Source organism: Hypanus sabinus, chromosome 6, assembly GCF_030144855.1.
Source record: "Hypanus sabinus isolate sHypSab1 chromosome 6, sHypSab1.hap1, whole genome shotgun sequence".
Taxonomy (NCBI): Eukaryota; Metazoa; Chordata; class Chondrichthyes; order Myliobatiformes; family Dasyatidae; genus Hypanus; species Hypanus sabinus.
Window position 1 is genome coordinate 94,667,397 of NC_082711.1, and position 21,795 is coordinate 94,689,191.

General features: G+C 38.6%; 1 long non-coding RNA gene across 1 annotated transcript in view; it reads right to left on the minus strand.

Annotated features, from left to right (window-relative positions):
• Positions 1 to 282: 282 nt before the first annotated feature.
• The window catches only part of LOC132395033 (uncharacterized), a 31,455-nt gene continuing 9,942 nt past the window's right edge, over positions 283 to 21,795 (minus strand). Inside the window, exons 2-3 of the long non-coding RNA XR_009512499.1 lie at positions 471 to 520; positions 283 to 380 (exon numbers count right to left, since the gene is read on the minus strand). This is a non-coding gene — a long non-coding RNA (uncharacterized LOC132395033). The remainder of the gene's footprint in view (positions 381 to 470; positions 521 to 21,795) is intronic.

Consider the following 21,795-nt stretch of genomic DNA (forward strand, 5'->3'; position numbering starts at 1 on the left):
AATCTTATCAACAAATGTACATATTTCATTATTAATTCATTTTTTCCAATCCAGCAGAATATGAAATAATTTGGCCATGGAAGTGTACTTTAAAGTATCCCATAATATCCCACTGGAAATTTCTTCCATATAGTTATTTGAAAAGATAAAGGCAATGTGTTCTATAATAAAGTTAACAAAGTTTAAGTCCTGAAGTTGAGTAGAATTGAACCGCCATTGTCTAGCGCTAAAAGTTATATCAGTTAACTTGATTGATAGTTTCAAGGGCGCAAGATCGGAAAAGGCGATTGCATTGTACTCACAGGGAGTAACAGACGGAACTAATCGAGCGTTGATAAAATTTCCAATTCCAAGTGTTAGAATCATTGCACTTTATTGAACTGTAATGGAAAAGTATTTTATCTCCAGAGGGTTTGAATAGGTGGGGCAGTTATTGCTTACATGTTGTTGAATTCCAATATAATACTCACCTAAGACTGCAATGACAACTCAGAGTTTGACCCGAGGAAGTGAATCTGACCTGTGAAGGTAATGCAGTCTGTTATTTAGAGCTCTGAAAAATCTCATCGAAAATGCTGAGTAACTCTTTAATTAGTACACCACTCATCCGATCTTATGAGCACTGATATTCTTGCAGGTTATGCTCTGTGGACGACTGGAATTCCAACTTACAAACCACCATGACTCAGCCCTGGCAATATCAATGTGTCCAACCTGGTCTCCAAGCAAGATGCTTACACATACAGTATGTCTGCTTACCAAATGCTGCCTTCACTATTAGGGAACAATACAGGAGTTTGGAAAGGCAATAAGCTAATTTAAAAATTGTTGAGGATCTAATACATCACATAGAACATAGAATAGTACAGCACATTACAGGCCCTTCGGCCCACGATGTTGTGCCGAACCTCAAACCCTGCCTCCCATACAACCCCCCCACCTTAAATTCCTCCATATACCTGTCTAGTAGTCTCTTAAACTTCACTAGTGTATCTGCCTCCACCACTGACTCAGGCAGGGCATTCCACACACCAACCACCCTCTGAGTGAAAAACCTTCCTCTAAAATCCCCCTTGAACTTCCCTCCCCTTTCCTTAAAGCCATGTCCCCTTGTACTGAGCAGTGGTGCCCTGGGGAAGAGGCGCTGGCTGTCCACTCTGTCTATTCCTCTTAATACTCTGTACACCTCTATCATGTCTCCTCATCCTCCTTCTCTCCAAAGAGTAAAGCCCTAGCTCCTTTAATCTCTGATCATAATCCATACTCTCTAAACCAGGCAGCATCCTGGTGAATCTTCTCTGTACCCTTTCCAATGCTTCCACATCCTTCCTATAGTGAGATGACCAGAACTGGATACAGTACTCCAAGTGTGGCCAAACTAGAGTTTTATAGAGCTGCATCATTACCTCGCGTCTCTTAAACTCTATCCCTCAATTTATGAAAGCTAACATGGTTTAACCTAATTGTTTCACTTTTCTGTCAGTGGCAGAAGATGCATGCTGAATTCATCTACAGCTTTGATTAAGAAATATTAATGTGGCTCGTTAAGATTGTTAGGAACAACTGTGGTTTATCGTGGCATAAGTGGAGTATCACTTTGTTACAAAACTCACTTGTAATCATCTCTTCTTTTGTCCCAATTGACACTGTGAGAAACAATTTTTTCTCTAAATTTTCAAAAATTACTGTGAGCATGAAGACTTCTGAACTTCATCCATCACTGATACTACTTCCTCTTCTTATCATGGAGGGAGTGGACAGCATGTTCAGCCTGACCTGGTGGGCATGTCCTCCTATTCTGCATTTAGCATCTCCCAAGTTCTTTTGTCTATGCCCTTTTGCCATGATTTCCCCCCAACTGCACTCATTCACTCATTGTACAGATAACCCTTATTGATACCTTATCCAATGTTAACGCTATCAAAGACAAACCCTCCCGCCTCCTCCTTGCAGTCTAACAAGCTTCTTTTGTCTCCTTTCCGGTTCTGATGAATGTCTTGAAGCGTTAATCCCATCTCTCTTCCCACAATGTCGCCTGACCTGCTGAGTATTTCCAGTACTTTTTTGCTTTTGTCTTCTTCTTATTATAGTGTCAGCTTGGTTTACACTGTGGAGCCTCCCCTCCCCAGTCCTAACCCTACCAACTCAGAGCAGGCATCCCTCCTTCCTGAGCCCAATCCCATAATAGCCTAGTCCTTAGCCAAAGGGTAAACCCTAATCCAGTGTTTGGCTCTGCCTCCTGCTAAGCCATACACAGCATAAAACTTCTGTGGTACTCGTCTGTGACTTGCCCTGGCTGTCTAAAAATTAAGTGAAAACAAAATCCATCTTGAGTCTTTGACTACGTCCAGGCCCCCAATAAAGGTGAGTGAAACTGAACAAGGGTAATGAAGTCGAGGGCCAGTTGAAAGTGGCATCTTCCAATGAGACTGGTAATCTCCACTGGTGAGAAAAGAGTTCTCCCTCTGCTTACAGACTCACACCCTAAATGATGGATTCAAAGAACTCTACAGAATGTGCGCACATAAGTGTTCCAGTATTCCAACACACCACCAAGCTTCTAATCTCATCATTCAGCTGTTGTTTATTGGAACTTGCTCCGAACCTACCCAACAACTGAAGCTATGATAAATTCGTAATGAGAAATTCATACATGCTAATGATGTGAAAGTGACTCTGCAAGTACAAGCACATTGAAGGTCACATTCTGGAATCTTGATTCATCTGAAGAATCCCAGACCAACTTTATTACTCCTCATAGTTTATCGGGTTTACAGTAAAGTGTCCATCTATACAGTACCTTTAACATCGTACTGTTATGAGGATCACCCCTTGTAACATTGATCAGTGAGGCAGGGAGAGATCTGTATTTGCCAACAAGTACATTTATTGTTTAATCTAACAAGTATGTAGATTCATACATTAAATACCTTGTGTACACACCTGCTAAGTTTCCCTGACTCTTCTGAAGGGTCAAAGAATAGCAAAGGTATTAACTGGACAAAGGAGTCTGCACTGGTCAAGCGTTCCTCATAGTCCTGACTCACTCGCCATGTTTTGCACGCAGGGTCGCTCACGCATGTATCTGTAATGAATATTCTTTGAAGTTACTGCTGCAAGCACACACTATGCATACACTTTTATATCCATTCCTGATCAATTCAAATATTGCATTCTAGTGTCATTGGCCTCATGTCATGTGTCTGACCTTTAACACTTTATTACCGGGTCTGCTCCAAGATAACATCTATTTATTGCCCTTTTCCTGGCAAGCGACAGTCGATAATTTATGGCACTTTGTTTTCATCGGCAACCAGCTCAAATCACCTCAGGCAAGCACCAACCCCAACATTCGCAAACTTGCATGTTATATCCAACCAAAGAACATCTCACAGATAACTTCTAATTTGGAAATTATCTCCAGTCCAGCAGGTTACCTGGAGCATCATTGTGTCTTCTTTAAAATATTGATCAAGCAAAGCACTTCAAGCTCACAAAATGGAGAGCAGTGTCTTCACAAAATAGCAGGCTCCATCTGCAAGCACGCGGCAAGAACAAAGGCAATTCATCTGGCTGCTTTCCCTGTCCTCCATTCATTCAAATTCACTGATTTGTAGACTGTTGTTCTTTCTGGCCAATAGTACACTACTCAAGCTGCTTTACAACAGCATTATCTGGCAATTTTTATTATTAAAAATCAGCATAAATTGACAGTGGGTTGAGATGTTGGATCAAATTGCACTGCTCCTGGACCAAGCTTCATGCGTACTTCTCATGGGATGCCCATGGCTGAACTCCTGCCAGCCTCACTGATGCAGCTATTCCATGAGGTGGAACAGGACACTGGTGGCAAAAAGGTCATGCATAGTATAAACTTAGGCTGATTGTTCAGCGTCCCTGACAGCCATCTGACAGCTTGCCAAGGGCCAATCCCACATTTTTTGAAGGTCTCCATAATCAGAGCCATTTGTAAACAGTTGAAAGTTGTTTAGGTAACTTAAAAATGTATTTTTTAAATTTTTTTATGCATTTTCTACAACACTACACTACAGATAAGAAAAAACCCCAAACCAAAATGAAGTAAATTAATACAGTGCAAAAATAAACATGCAATAATAATATAGTACAAAAAAAGATAATTGAGAATGCACCCAAATTGAAGTCATATAAAGTTAGTATCCTCCCCAAACTCCACAACAAAAACCTCCAGACCAATCACAACACAATATAGAGAATATAAATCAGGACATTCAAACCTCAAAACTGTAAATACATTTGAAAACAAAAGATAATAATGCCTACTACCAAAAAAAAAGAGCTGAAAGCAAGGGACCGAAAAAAAACCTTAATTAAGAGGAAGGTTATGAAAATACTTTAAAATATTTTAAAAAATCAAGAATGAAATAATAATTTCTGTACTTTAGATAAATTAAACTGTATATATCAATTTATTAAGAGTTATTATTGTCTATTGTCTATTGTTATGAAGAAACATTTTCACTTTGAGTGAAAGTTGCCAAACCATTGAAATGACTAGTGCTCAATACTTTTTATGAAGCCTATTTAAAATCACTCGAATCTGAAAATGCTCTGCGTCACTCTCTGAGTATGGTTTTGGCTCTCTGAATCTTCAATCCCTGATGCAATCTGATCACTACCTCTCTTTCGCACAAAACACTAGAGATATTCAGCATTCAGACAGCATGCATAGAGGGAAAACAATCTAGCAGTTTGCTCTATATATCCATCACCCTCAGTGTGAAAAAGGTTGCAACTCAGGTTGCCTTTAACCTTTCTCCTTTCAGCATAAACCCATGCCCTCTACTTTTAGACTCCCCTACCCTGGGAAAGAGGAAATAACTATCCACTTCATTTACACCCCTCATGATTTCATTTACATCTGTATGAGACCACTCCTTACTTCAGAGAAACAAAATCCCAGCCTATCCTGAGCAACGCACACACAAAATGCTGGAGGAATTCAGCAAACCTGGCAGCGTCTATGGAGGCGAATAAGCAGTCAATATTTCAGTCCAAGACCCTTCATTAGGACACTAGAGCTCAATCAGTAAACTCATCACTCATTGTGTGAAGAAATCATGCCTCAGGATCCAGACACTTGTTTAAGGCAAGTGGAGGCAGATTAAGGGGAGGAGACATTGATTAAAAAGTTCTTATTCATTGACAATTTAAAAATATTTATTTAGATTTTGTTCAGTTTGTTACTTCTGTTAACATATTTAAAGCTTAATTATTATTAAATGTGCTATGCATAGATTATTTATCTGATGTTATTCCATTTGTAATGTCTTTAAATTTGGTTACAGATAACTGAGTAAAATATTCAACGTAGATGGGTCTGTCAAATACATTTCAATTAATTATTCTGTGGTTTGTAAATGTCCAGATCAAAGTTCAAAGTTAATTTATTATCAAAGTATTTATGCAGTATACAACTGTGAAGTTCGTCTTCCCCACAGTCAGTCATGAAACAAAGAAAAACCATGGAAACAGCCTATTCAAAGAAAAGCATCAAACATCAACCCCACCGCCACACACACACATAAAACTTACACAAACAGTAACAAAAAAGCTCTGAAACATAGAATATAAAATACAAAAGGCATATCTCAATACTATTCAGTTCAGTGTTCATTATCTGCATGCTGCCTGATTCAAAAATCACCCAACTGTAGGTAACAAAAAGAAGTTATATTCATTAATCAATTTAATATAACAAAGAGCACAGCCTCAAAATAGAAGGGTATTCCTTTAGAAATGAGATATGTATCAATTTCTTTAGAGTGGTGCATCTGTGGAGTTTATTGCCACAGAGGGCTGTGTAGGCAAAGTCATGGGGTATGTTTATTTATTTAAAGACATAGAATGGTAACAGGCCCTCTTGACGCGATGAGCCAGCACTGCCCAATTTTGCCTATCTGACCAATTAACCTATGAACCGATACGTCTTTGGAATGTGAGTGGAAGTCAGAGCACCTGGAGGAAACCCACGTGGGGAGAATATACAGTCTCCTTGCAGACAGCGGTAGGAATTGAAAGCTGGTCGCTGGTGCTGTAATAGCGTCCTACCAATCACCACACTACCGTGCCATTAAAACAGAGGTTAATAAGTTCTTATTAACTAAAGGCATCAAAGTAGAAGGTAGGAGAATGGGGTTGAGAAGAAAAATAAATCATCCGTGATTGAGTGGTGTAGCAGACTTGAATGGGCTAAAGGGTCCAATCCTGCTCCTTTGTTTTATTGTCTTTATAGCCTTGCTTCATAAGATGTTTCATAAAAATCATGAATTATTTTCATAGATGTTAATTTTGTTGTAAATTAAATGATTATGTTGCTTATGAGTTATCTAGGCTATAATATGGTCTAGTTTAAATGTCATTATTTCACTTCCTACAGAAGGTTGCCTAAAAGGAGAGTGAAGAACCAGGAAGGAAGAAAGCTTCTTTACCCTGAGAGCTGCTGTGTCAATAAAGATGCTCTAGTGACTAATAGAGAGATTGCTAGGTCTATAGCATGGAGAAATGAATAGGAATGTACGACGAGTGGCTTTAAAGGAAAAACTGTTTATTTCAATATTATAGCTTGAGGAATCCAAGAATTTCTAGTCTGTTCAAAGAGATGAGAGACAGTATTTGAACAATGAGAATAAAAAGTGAAAGACCTTCTGATGTATCATGGCCTCTAATCTGTGCCATTGTTCCTGAAAGCCAGTGCCATGGCTACCAAGTAGAGAGCAATGATTTATCTTAGCAAGATAAAAAAGTTCTTAATGTGTACAAATTAACTTCAATTCTTCCTTCAAAGCATCTGTGATTATACTTCAGAATCTATAAAATAGTTCGGAATATCCTGTGTTCATGAATGACAGTTCATAAATGCAAATTATCCTTTGCTGATGCCATGATAGTAGAGGTTTTTGGAGCTGAGTTTAATTCTGTGCTTGGTTGAAACTGATATAATTGCAGTTTCCATTAGGGAAGCTAATCAAAATTAGCCTTTTTGCTTTTTCCTTGTGCAGAAGTATTGTAATAATTGTAAATCACCCAATGCTCTGATTAATTGAAAGCAGAGTTCAAACTGGAGTTTTTCATATGGCAGGATATTACACAAAGTGGTCTCTTAACCATTTGGTTCACTGAGGGCCCAGGTTTTGTTCCATCCATTGTCATTATAGTGAGCTCCTGGTTTCTTTACATGCATAAGTTTAGATGAGTCATTGAAATAAACAATGGGAGACAGCTGAACTAATAGCCACAGGACTTGCAGGTGCCTCTGTGATCTATCTTGTCTTTCCAGATGTTAATTCAGCTGCCTGTGCGTTGTGAAATTTACTAACTTCTTTAAGTACTGTCCTAAGGATGTCATGTCTGCTTGGCACTTCAACAAAAGCATTTAGAAAGAAAGCATTGATTATGGCAGAGAAAAACAGAATCATAATGATCAGGCAGAACAAAGGTTTATTTCCTGAATTGCTGTCAGTTGACATAGCGACAGAAATAGGACAATTGTTATAGACTTACATGAATACACCGAAAAATGTTAATGTGGTCTGACTTTACAACCTAAATTTTTATTTAGTTCTTTGATTGTAATGCCCTCAACAGTTACAGTAAATAGCCTTCAGCCTCTTATTCCTAACAGCCCTTGTAAAAATGAGGCATTTGAAAAAAATAATTTTAGTGAAGCTTTCACAAAAAGAAATGTATCATGAAGAACCAGGTATATCACTGAGATCCCAGGGAGCTAGAGGGCAATAGTCACAAGTGGCAATATAATATTCCCGGTCTGATTCTCAGACTATTTACTTCCTCTTTGAGTATAAGAAAATATTTCAGCACTAGTGTATTTATTTAAATTTCTTAACAATGCACCTGTTTTTTCAATATTGTGAATATTGTGAAGTGATTAGGATCTGGATTAGTTCTTCTACATTGGTGAAGTACATGGGATAATAATTGAAAATCCTCAAAGGTGCTTAGGCTAATTATAGCAGCTGGGAACTTTGCACATAATATACAGCACAAAACTCTCCATTAATTACAAATGGTGCATGCCAATGTTTATAATACAAATACTCCCCCTCTTTTTCTGCAGAGCATGAGATCAAAGAGTGAATTGAAGTTAGTTCCCTGTGAACCGTACGTGCCAGTTTTAAAAAAGTGAGTGGGGCTTGTCAGGACATGTCTGCAGAGCGGGTGACTGTTTGGGTAATGTGTAACTTAAGTGAGGGTCAATAAAAAGAAGGGAGGCACAAGAAGAGTGGCCATTGTGGGAGTGGACATTGTTAGAGTGAGCAAGTGCTAGAATGGCCAGGCTTAGGCTCTGCAAGCTTCAGCGAGGACAGGCAGAGGCTAGCTAGAACTTAACGTTGAGAAGTTAGAGCCAAAGGTATACCAAGTGGAGGCAGGATGGTAGTTAGTACAGTGGAATGATCCTCCTGTGAGATGCGGGATTGCAGAATACCACACGCTATCCCTGCAGGAAGTGCATCCAACATCAGGTCTTGATTGACAAGGTCAAGGAACTGGAGCTTGAGCTGGAAGTACTCAGGACCATCCAAGAGGCTGAAAACCCCACAGATGAAATAGTTATTGAGGTGGTAACACACAGAGTGCAGGCTTCAGACGGTAGATGGGAGACCACCAGGACAAGGAAGAGGAGTAAGTAATCAGGGATTTCCTGTGGTTCAGCAAAGGATATACCCTTTTGGATTCTGCTGTGGGGTTGACCTAATAGGCACATCAGCAGCAGCCAGTGACGGGCTCTGAGGCTCAGTAGGGAAGAGGATATACAGGTAGAGTAATTGTGATAGAAGATTCAATAGTTAGGGGGATGGACAGGAGATACTGTAGCTGTGAAGGAGACATCAGGGCTTCCAGGTGCCAGGGTCCAGAATGTCTCAGAGCACCTGCAGAATATTCTCAAGATGGAGCTTGAGCTGCAAGAGGTCATGGTGCGTATTAGCACCGATGGCACAGGTAGAAGGAGGGAAGAGGTCCTGTGCAGTAAGTATAGGGAGTCCGGGAAAAGGCTGAAGAGCAGGACCTCTAAGGCAGCAATCTCTGGGTTGCTCCCAGTGCCATGTGCTAGTGAGGGCAGGAACAGGATGACAGTACAAGTGAATGAGAGGCAGGTGCAGGATGTAGGGATTCAGGTTCTTGAATAATTGAAACCTCTTAGGGTGCAAAGGTGACTTGTACAAGAGGGACAGTTGCACTTAAACTAAAGTGGAACCAATATCCTGGCTGGGATGTTTTGGAGGGTTTAAACTAGTTTGGCAGGGGAATGGGAAACAGAGCACCAGGTCAAAAATGGAGGGATGAAGATCAAGGTAAATGTCAGAGCCAGCAAAAGCAGGCAGGAGTAAAGTAATAGATATGATGAGGCAGTTTGAAATGAATGCATTGTAAAACTAGGACTATTATGGATAAAGGTGATCTTAGAACTTCGAGAATGGATCAGTACAGGGAACTATGATATTGTGGCCATTACAAAGACTTAATTGAGAGAGGGACAGGATGGGTGCTTAATAGCTCAGAGTTTCAAAATTTTATAAAGTATAGAGAGGGGGAGTTGCACTACCATAAGACCATAAGATTTAGGAGCAGAAGTAGACCATTCGACCGATCGAGTCAGGGAAATCAGGGAAAATATCATAGCTGCACTCAGAGGAGACATAATGCAGTGCTCATCCACTGAGTCTACTCTATATGGGTAGAAGTCAAAGATAGGAAGAGTGAAATCACTCTGATGGGATTGTACCACAGATCCTCCCAATAGCCAGCAGGAAGTTGAGGAACAGACATATGGGCAGACTAAAGAAAGTGTGAAAATAATAGGATTATTGTGATGTGGGACTTCAACTTCCCTAATATAAACAGGGACCTTCTGAGTGCAAGAGGTATAAATGGGGCAGAATTTGTTAGGCGCATCCAGGAGGGTTTCTTAAATCAATATGTCGACAGTCTAAGAAGAGAATGGACTATATGGAAGCTGATACTGGGTAATACGCCTGGCCAGGTCACTGACCTTCCATTGGGTGAACAGTTATAGGACAGTGGCCGCAACTCCTGAAGTTTTAAGATAGCTACATTTAAGGACCTTGTGAGAGAGTATTAAATCAGAGCAGAACAAATTATGAGATTATTTGGCAGGAACTAGAGAGAACTAATTGGGAAGAGCTGTTTTTGGGCAAGTCTACATCTGGAGGGTGTGGAGGGTGTTTAAATACCAATTGCACAGAGTACAGGACAGGTACGCTCCAGTCAGAAGGAAGGGCAAGGATGGCAAGGTGAGAGAATTTTGGATGTTGATAGGGGTGACGAATTTAGTCAAGAGAAAGAAGAAAACCCTGAGTATTATACAAAGGCCAGAAAATAATTCAGAAAGTGAATCAAGAGGGGCCATGAAATATCCTTGACAAGTAGAATAAAAGAGAATGCCAAAACAACAGCACAAGAATAATTAGGGAGCAGGTAGGACCACACAAGGTAAAGGGGAGAACATTTGCTTGTATGCTAAGGATGTGGGTGAGGTCCCTAACAAGTACTTTACCTCAGTACTTACCAAGGGGAAGGACATGGAGGATAGGGGGATCAGTGCTGAACATATTGATATGGTAGGGCATTTTAAGGTGAAGGAGGAGGTAATATTGGATCCCTTGAAAATCTTAAGGTGGATAAGAGCTCCGGGGTCTGATGGGATAGTCCCTAGATCAGGGGTCAGCAACCTTTACCACTGAAAGAGACATTTGGACCCGTTTCCTACAGAAAAGAAAACACTGGGAGCCATAAAACCCGTTTGACATTTAAAATGAAATAACACTGCATACAACGTTTTTTTTGCCTTTATGCAATGTATAAACAAACTATAATGTGTTGCATTTATGATCTCGATGAACTCCTGCAGAGAAAACGAAATTACATTTCTGCATGCAAGAAAAACATTTTGAACTCCGAAAAAAAGACGTTGGGTTGAAGGTTACTTTTGAGTAAAATACTCAATGTCTATTTGAGTCCTTCTTGTATTTATGAAAAACGCCAAGCTTAAATTTTCCGTCAGCAGCAAACCAAAAATAACGTCAGCCAGCTGTCAACCTGAAAAATAAAAGGACTATTTCACTGAACAATGAAAAAATATGAATATACCTAAAATAATAGGCAATTAAAATATTTATCATACTTGGTTAATGGGATTTCTGCTCCTGGACCTCAGCGCACAGCGTCTGCACATCAGGGCTGTATGACGTCACCTTCATCTTTACACAGGATCGCAAGCTGTCATCTGTGAGGCGTGCGTGATGTTTGTTTTCAATAAAGTTCATGCTGGAGAACACCTGATCACATAAATATGTGGATCCAAAGATCGACAGGACTCCAAGTGCATACATTTTAATGTTTACATAAATGTTGGGGATAGCATTCCATGTTTCGAGCACAAGTTTGTCCGGTTTGTGGAGGTTTTCAATATCACTCCATTTGTGATTCTGAGCAAGAATGGCCTTCTGACGGGCAACATCTTCAAGGTCTGCTGTCAAGCGTCTAAACCTGGACACCCATATGTCTTTGTCGGCTATGTCGGCCAGTTCCATCTCAAGATCAGGTTGACTTACACCTGTCAATGCAGTCGTATTCAGTAGGGATGGATCGATGCTTAGGGGAGTGACCGGGAAGGATAATGTGTTTTTTTCCCTCTCTGAACTCACAGAAGCGTTTCCCAAAAGATGTTTGCATTGCGATGACTGCAGACTGTAAATACTCCGAATTTATCATGTCGTGAGCTTGGTTGAACTCTCTCAAATTGGGGAAGTGAGACAATGTGCCTTTCTGTAAATCTCTGGCAAGCACTGTCAACTTGCGCTCGAATGTCAAAACATCCTCCAACATGTGCAGGGCTGTGAATCCTTTCCCCTGAAGAGCTGTGTTCAGCGTGTTCAGGTGCTCTGTCATGTCTACCATGAAGTGTAGCTTTTACAGGCACTCTGGCTGTTCCAGCTCAGGAAAGGTGAGCCCTTTGCTGCCCAGGAAAGTTTTCACTTCTTCCAGACACTCGACAAAGCGTTTCAGCCCCTCCCCTCTGGACAGCCAGCGATAAAAACACGTTGTAGCGGTGTGCTACACGCAGTCAGTAAACTGCAGTCAAAGATAACTTTATTTGAACTAAACAGCCTTGCTTTTAAGCCTCCCTCAACCCACCCCCCCCCCCCATGGGCACGGATGCTCCAAAAGACACGTAGTCACAAACCCCTTAGGCTATCTCACTTAGCCTGAATGCTGGCTAATTGTGAGCCGGTTCGGATGTGCCAGGAAATGGGTCGCCAAATGTTTTATTTAGATTGTACAAGATCACCATAATCTTCAAATTTAGAATTACATTTCAAAAACTAACAAACTAACATAAAATACATTTTAATTAAATACTGACCATTTATTTTCCAAAGCCACAGGGAGCCGCAGCACAGAGATGAAAGATTCGCCTGCGGCTCCAGAGCCGCGGGTTGCCGACCCCCGCCCTAGATTATTGAGATAGGCAAGAAAAGAGATCGCTAGGGCCTTGACTAGTATATTTGCGTCCTCTTGACCTACAGGTGAGGTTCCAGAGGACTGGCAAGTAACTAATGTTGTTCCATTATTTAAGAAGGGAACTATGGATAATCCTGAAAACTATAAATTGGTGTCTCATGATATTGGTAAGTAAGTTACTGGAGATAATTCTTAGAGATGGGAGTTCTTAGCATTTGGAAAACTATGGCATGATTAGTATGGCTTTGTACAGGGAAAGTTGTGTCTAACTACCTTGATTGAGTTTTTTGATGAGGTGACACGAATGATTGATGTAGGTAGAGCTGTTGATGTTGTCTACATGGATTTTAGTAAGGTATTTGACAAGACCCCTTAAGGGAGACTCATCCAAAAGATTAAGATGTTTGGGATCCATGGTAAATTGGCCATTTGGATTCAGAACTTGCTTGCATAGAAGACAGATGGTGATAGTTGAAGGGATTTATTCTCATTGGAAGTCTGTGATTAGTGGTATTCCGCTGTGATCTGTATTGGAACCTCTCTTGTATGTGATGATATAAATGACCTGGATGAAAATATAGATCAGTGGGTTAGCAAGTTTCAGATGATTCAGTGATTGGTGGTATTGTGGATTGGACAGAAGAATATCAAAGATACAATGGAATATTGATCAGTTGCAGATATTGGAGGAGAAATGGCTGATGGAATATAACATAGCCAAATACAAAGTGTTTCATCTTTGCAGGTCAAGTGCAAAGAGGCAGTACTTTTTTAAGGGTAAGATCCTTAACAGTGTTGATGAGCATCCCGAGTATTGCATACATTTCTGGTCACCCCATGACGTGAAGGATGTTGAGCTTTGGAGAGGGTGCAGAAGAGGTTTACCAAGATGTTGCCTGGATTAGAGGGCATGTGCTATAACAATAAGTTGGACAAATTTGGGTTGTTTTCTCTGGAATGGTGGAAGCTGAGGGGAGATCTGATAAAGGTTTACCGTGATGGGATTGGGTTTGCTAGCCGCAAAGCTCTAAGCTCAGGTGAAGACTTTAAGCCCTATCGAATATAAATAGCCATGAGTACTCTCACCAAAAGGTTTTATAATGAAACTACCTAATCTTCAAAACATTGTTTACTTTCCTGTTTATTCTCCAAGGTACATTTGGCTTCCAATACCCATAATTCAAGTGGTGGGTCCCTTCTCCATACTGAGGTGAACAAAGGAGTTTAAAACACATTCCATTTATTTATATAGATACATGTTTAAATCCACACAACACACTTAAAACACTTTTAAAACCTACAGAGGATTTCTCCTAAACATTTCTCAATTACAAACTATTTATAAAACATAAAACCATTTCCAAAGCACAAAGCATTTCTTAAACATACTGTAAAGGATTGCGAATTCCAAAACACAGGTACAATTCTTGTAAACTAAAAACGCATACCAAAGATGCAGAAAAACAAATTGCCTGTCGCAGAAAGAGAAGCTGGAGAAATGGATTTTAATTCTTCAATGTTTTGCGTTGTTCCTTACTCCATTTCTAATAAGCCTGAACTGCTCTCTACACTTATATCCTTTAAATCACTTGGGTGACTTCACAGATATGTGATATTTCCTCAGATATAACTTTAACATAAACGTTTTAAAAGCATTTTTGGAAACATAGATCTTAGCTAGCTACCATAAATGCTGTAAAACAAACTCCTGTGTATATTAAACTCTTCCAACTGTAAACACAACAGTTATTGATATGCTAAATAATATTATTGATCTGTTCTATGAGCTTCCTTGAACTAAGTAACTTAAGAGTCAGCTAGTCTCTTTGAAACAGCCCAAATTAAACAGCCTATTGTCTTATTCTCTGCTCTATAGCAAAAAAAAGCAGGTGTGGTGACTCTTTACAGAGTGTGTGTCTTCAACATACAGAGCCTATTTACAAAATTGTTCATAAAGATAGTTTTTTAACTTCCAGCTGCTTTTCATTTACATTTTAAGAATTGAGACCAACTTCCATTTACGACAAGAAGTTAAACAAACTGATAGTTAGAAATGTACTTACATCTGTTTTTGATCAGTGACAGCTGCTTGAGTTTAGAAAGGAAGCTGAACAAACATGAGATAGAAACAAATATTTATCACACTCCCTTCTTGCTATGTGATGATTTCTAACCCAACTCCTTCCTACCAAAATCAGCTTCAAGATCAAAACTCCATGCCAAGATTCCTCTTGGGAACAGACTATCACTACTCTATATATTTCAGTAGGTCATCAGTGCTAGAAAGGGCTTTCTTCACACTCGTCAATCTGATGCTCAAAAGCACTCATCAATTATTTCTCAATGTAGGGGTTTCCTGTGAGATTTTTCTCTTTAGAGTATTTACTTCCTAAATCTCAGCTGCATACATTTCCCAAACCTCAAAGGAATATCACAATTATTATTTTCCATAAAATGACAATGATGTATCAATGTTTATATTATAAGTCCATATTAGTCCACCTTTAAAATCTCCTTCCCTACAAATAGTTCTTGCCACTTCCTTGATGCAAGTTCAAAACACTGTATCTCTTACCATTAGTTCATCAGATCAGCTGGTAATGTATCTCAATAAAAAATATCAAAGCAAAATGAGGGAAGACTCAAAGATGCAGAAATGTGTTTTCTTTTTGAGGGGAATGATGAAAATATCATGGAAGAACGGAGTAACAAATGAAGTGTTGCGAAAAGCCAGAATAAGAAGAGAGCCAATATGATCAATCAGGAAATGGCAGCTGGACTTTCTGGGATATGTACCGAGGAAAGAGAAGCTCGAACAGTGATGGGAAAAACTGATGGAAAAAAGTAGCAGTCAACAGCGCATGACATTCATGAGTTACATCAAGGGGTGGACTGGTAAAAGTTTTGAAGAGCTTATTAGAATTCAGATTAAAGGCAGATGGAAGACCATGATCATCCACATCATATAACATGGCACATAATGATGATAATGATGAATGCATAAAGAAATAATATTTTAATTTGATGGAGTTTCTTCTAGCCATTGTTATCGAATATCAAGTCCTTTTAGAACATCCTTTCTTTTGCATCCATCATAAATCATTCCTTAAAAGGGACTTGCGTTTCTATCTTGTGATACACAGCATAGAATAAATCAACAAATTACATCAAAAGTCACTTCCTTTATAAGCTTTAACAAGAAAATGAACCTCTGAATAACAGTATGTCTGAATGACTTTTAGCATCAGGAAGTTCACCACCCAAGTGAACCAAGGGATCACATCAGTGCTACTATTAGAATGAGCACTGTCACGGCAATCATATACAGGCTGATTTACTGTAACACTTTTTGTTAAATATCATGAAACTTGTTTAGAGCTGAATCATTGTTTTTTCTCTCACTGCCTGTTAATGATAATACTGTGTGACTGAATACACAACAATAACTGAAGGCTTGCCTATATATGTGACATACTCTGTTTAGGAGTAGTGTTATCAGTGTTACCACAATATTTAGCATTATTAATTGGTATCCAACAATAAAAATTGTTATAGGCTTATTCCCCCATTTTCCAACTTGCAGTCGAAGTCTATCTGTAACATAATTGAATTCCTAAGGACACCAATAAATCAGGACAAATTTTCATTCACAACTGTTTGATTAAGGGCAAATACGAAATCTGGATAGATACAATACTCTATGGAACTAAAGTTTCTAAAAATCTTATTGGAGTTACCAATTTTAGTTGACCAGGTAGGTAAACTTTTTCACTTCATCGTAGCTTCTGCTTCAGTCCATCTTTCCAGGCAAAGGCTTGACTGCAGCCTTTTACAACATAACGCAGAAATCTCAAAATTATCCTGTTACCTTAACATTTAATAATGGAGTGGAATAGTGGCCATAATTGGAGAAATGAAAATGTCTAATATCTTCATAGTAAGTATGTTCATTACTTGTAGGGAAAGGGAAAGTGCAAAAGGATATCTGTCTAATGGAGAAGTCTTCATTAAAAATGGATTTTTCACAACGTTTTAATCTAATGGTTTCATTGTCATGTTTCCATGAGTGGGACTATTCAATGACATAACAGTGTCTGTACTTTTCTTCAAGTGTAGACAGATCCATGTCAAAGGATTTTTCTATTAAATTACCTTCAATATCGGGGCTGGAATCTTTCAGTTTTGCTTGGGTGTTATTAATCACTTCTGCAAGTAATTCCTTGCCTTCCCATGTATCTACGTTCATTTCATCTGCAATGCAGTCAGAGTAAATGCTTACATGGAAAGGGACAATCATTTTGCCAGAGGCAAGAATCAAGGGTTCCAGTGTTTTAGTTCACAAATGACAGAGGTGAGGGCAATTTAGTGATATCATTGCTCTCAGATCCCTCTATTCTCTGAGTCATTAATTTTTAGGGGTATCTGAGACAGATGAAACAACTTCTGTAGTAAATGTGACACTGAGGAAACGTTTTGAAGTGCTGTGACTGTTGCGGTCTCACTATAAGAAGATGCAGAGATTAACTATGTATATTAATCAAGATGCGTTCCATTTATGCTTTAAGAACAGAAGACTGGCTTCCATTTATTACCTGAACTTAAGCAAACTGGTATCTGAAAGTTTACGAGGGGTGATTGATAAGTTCATGGCCTAATGTAGAAGGAGTCAATTTTAGAAAACCTAGCTCATTTTATTTTTCAACATAGTCCCCTCCTATGTTTACACAATTAGCCCAGTGGTCATGGAGCATACGGATCTTGGACCTCCAGAAAGTGTCCACAGCAGGGGCGATCAATAAATCTGTGGCCTAAAGTAAAAGGAGATGAGTTATACAGCTCTCATTACAGGTTCATGCAGTTCAACTCTTTGAGTGATTATGCAGAAAGTTTGAAGTTAATAACTCATCAGGGGTGATTGATAAGTTTGTGGCTTAAGCTAGAAGGAAATGAGTTATTAACTTCAAACTTTCTGCATAATCACTCAAAGAGTTGACCTGCATGTGCATTTAATGAGAGCTGTATAACTCATCTCCTTCTACCACAGGCCACGAACATCAATCACACATCCTGTGGACACTTTCTGGAGGTCCAAGATCCGTATGCTCAATGAACACTGGACTAAGTGTGTAATTGTAGGAGGGGACTATGTTGAAAAATAAATGTGCTAGGTTTTCTAAAATTGACTCCTTCTACTTTGTACTTCAGGTCATGAATTTATCAATCAGCCCTCGTATTTACATCTGTTTTTGATCTTACAAGTGGCAGCTGCTTGTGATTAGAAAGCAAGCTTAACAAACATGAGATAAAAGTGAATATTTATCACATTATAAGATGATAAGAGGCATAGAAAGAGTATACAAACAATATCTTCTCCAAAGGTTGAAATATCTAATACCAGAAGGCATGCATATAAGTTGAGAAGGGGTAATTTCAAAGGAGATGCAAGCTTTTTTTACACTACGAATGGTGGGTGTCAGAATGCTCTGTCTAGGGTGGTGATACAGGCAGAAACATTGGGAACTTTTAAGAGACGTCGAGATAGACACGTGAATGTGGGGAAAATGGAAGGGTATGTATGTTAGGTAGGTAGAAGAGAATAATTTAGTTAGCCATTTAATTACTAACTTAATTGGTTTGGCAAAGCATTGTGGGCCGGAGAGGTCTGTTCCTGTGCTGTACTGTTCGATGTTGTGTGTTTTATGTTTCTCCTGATACAGGCATATCATTATCACCTTTCCCTCTCACGTATATACATTTCTGCTCATCTCTGATTGCTGCTTCATACCACACTCAAAGTAATTCCTGCAGCTTGCTTTACTGTCATATTAGTAACCAGTTTGTACTTGTGCCCTGTGGCTTGGTCTTCCTTTCACTGAGAAATATCTCCTCTACCTCTGTAAAAGCTTTTCATAATGCAGACCCCTATCAATTCAGCTTCCTTTTTTAATGCAGAAGGGATTGGATGTATTCAATCACTAATGATGGATCCTTAATGTTAGATTCTTACATCCTTGTATTTTTTTTGCAACCTGTGAAGTATCTTCACATAAGATTTTTTCTGATATGGATTCTAGAATCATGTCAAAGTGTGGTCTGGCCAAGATTCTATATAAATTCAGCATTACATCTTTTTTTTTTGAAACCTATTACAAGAATTGATTTTTTAAAAAAGTTATAGTGTTCCAAAACTATTTTTGTTAGTACTGTATCCATAGTTCTTTAATCTTACTAAATATATGAATTGTAAAACACTTTACTCATCAACACTAAAATGCAGGTTAATATACTAAATAGTAACTTGTTTATGTGGACTATATATATTTAATCTGCAATTGCATTTTATCTCCTATGTTTAACTAAGATAAATCCCTACTTAGTACCATAGACTGTGAAACAAATTAGAATATAATCTTCATCTGTGGCTGAGTTTAATTACAGTATTTAAAAATGTTATGAAAGAGCACTGTCACTATCCATTCAAAATAACCAGCTTTGTTATTACCAGTCAGGTTTCCATTAGCCAAATGGAACTGCTTAGAAATGATAATAAATATTATAATAAGTTAGCATAATTAGTTATCTGACTTCAGAGGAGCAAAAAGGAATGTTCATAATTGCATCTGTAAACTTGTATTTTAGAACAGAAAAAGTTTCTACATTCAGTCCTTCTAAGGTAATGGCAGCATCTTATTCTATAAAACAATAATAAAATAAGAATACCATGATGAAATGGTGGAAGAACTTTGATGAGCTAAATGGCCTAATTCTGCTCCAATGTCTTAAGATTTTATGATTTAACTGTTGAGTTGTGAGCGAATCATGCTGAATAAAGGAATCTTTCTTTAGTTAAGCAGTCTATTGTTTGTTATCTGGATATTTGCCCAGTGTGAAGAGGTCTGGTAGATCTGATGTTTAAGTCATGGTTATTCAACTAAATGGTTATGAATTTGGAATCATTTTGGAGTTGAAAGGAAAGGAAAGAAGGAAATGCCAGAAAATACACATGCAAACATCTGAAAGAAATTGAAACTCCCTCCTGCATGTGTTCTGTACTCAGATGACTTGTGTATTATTGTAAAGGAAATGAGATACTGACAGGATGGCTGGTTTAAGAGTAGCCTAGGGCCCAAACAAAATAACACTATGTGTGTGTGTTTAATGGTTTATTGCCAAGCCTTATAATATCCAGATGCAATGACATCTTTTGGAATTATATTCGTCCAAACATAACTCGCTTGAATCTGAAATTTTCGATTGTAATTACAAATGTAATTTTACCTAAAACATGAGCATTAGAGAAAATTGCAGAGAATAAGTTTTGATTATTTAATTTAAGTCCTAATGTGGACAATAACCATGTACACTATATTATCTTTATTACAGATGACTTGGAGGATGATTTAGGAACATGATACAAGAATGCAATCTCAGCCAAGAGCTAATTGTGTGAAGTTATGCCAGAATTGTAGGGAATCAAGGGGCTCACTTCAGGGCTCACAAATTTAGCTCATGAAATCCCATCATTTACTCTACAGCTTTAAGAATGATCTTCTCTCCTTAAATGAGTCGTTGACTGTTTCCAACATTTTGTGTTCCTATATCTGCATATATCTTACTTGATTGCATTAAATCATAAAAGGACAACAAAATTAAACATATTGCCCCATTGCTTCAAATAAGGAACCTCACTTGTTAAGGGGATGTGTTAGAAATCTGTGCATTTGCTCAGTTTTCTGTACGTGAGAGGAAGTTTATGCACAATGCACCTGCATTTCTGATATGTGTACTATAAGATGTAGAGTTAAAAGACACAACCCACTACTCATATAACTGGATATTTTTGTGCATTGTTACTTCCAGAAAATTGTAAAGCTCACTGTGACCTCTGCATTCAAGTTCTGGGTGGCTGATGTTGTCAAAAGACAATCTGGTTTGTGAAATTCAACCTGATGTGATATACTAATATTTGTGGGTAAATTTGCAGGCAAATATTTGACAGTGAGAGTATTGTGTACAATACGTCATTAGATAGGAACACATTGATGCTGAAGTATATACATTACATAGATTTATTGCTTTGGATATTTATGGGGTCACAATAAGGACATCTGTTATATGGGATTAAGGGGAATTAGTAGAGTTATGAATATTCTTTTTGGAAATCAAAAGAAAAGTTTGTTCTCAGATGCAGTTGAAATTAATAGCAGTAAGTGTTATCTGCAGTTGTCTATTTTCCCCATTGCACCCAGACAGGTTCTGAGAGTTGTAGGGCATGTAAAACAGTGAGGAAGGAAGTGTCAGAATAGTTGGGAACTGGAGTTCAGAGGCAGGAGTGGCAATAGGGTGGAGAAGGATGGCAATGAAGAGAAAAGCTTAAGGCAGTAGGGTGTAATTAGGAGGGAATTGCAGAGAAGGGCAAGTTCCTGCCTGTATGCAGAGAAGGCTACAGCGTATGTCAGGGAAAACTGAGGCTGGAATTGGGGAGGGGAATTGAGTTGTTTGGACATAAGGGATGCTTAGAGTCAGGGAGGAGGTAAGATCAGGGACTACAGCAAGAATGAAATACATGAGTATGGCATGGAAGGGGAAGATTGGAAAGAGGGCTGTGAGTAGTGTTGAAGGTGAATTGTAGGTTAAGTGTGGTTCTGATTGCAGAGAATTGTGATTACTTGGTATGGTCTATAATATCTACTCACTCCTTTTCTACATCCTTTAGCTATTTATTTATCAGGAGTTTATCATTCTCAGATTTGAAATTAGAAATCGCACTTTGGATGAAGTGTGGATTAGTTTATTGTGATTAACATTTCACAGCTTGGCTTATTTAGGAGTACTCCTGTTCGGAAGACAGTATACCTCTTGCAGTCAGGAGCCTCTGCATCCCATTAACTGCTGTTAGGACTGATGAGCAAAAATGAAGATAAAATGTGAGGACTGTAGCTTGCTTTATAGATGTAAGTTAATCATCTTCATCTCCATTCCACCATTCCCGTCTTGGCTAAAATAGGAAATGGCTGAGTTCAAGCTAGGTCATGTTTGAGAAATTTGACATCACACTCCTGCCAAACGCACCTGTTGTCAGAAAAGATTCTTCAAAATAGTACATAAGTGCTTCCATAAAGAAGCAATAAAACATCCTTCATTTTTGAGATCTGGCTGACATATGATTCCCTGAATCATTTGAAAACAGGTGTAAATGTACATTCTGGGATAATGATCCATCTGAAGATTCCCCAAGGTATTATGAGTGAC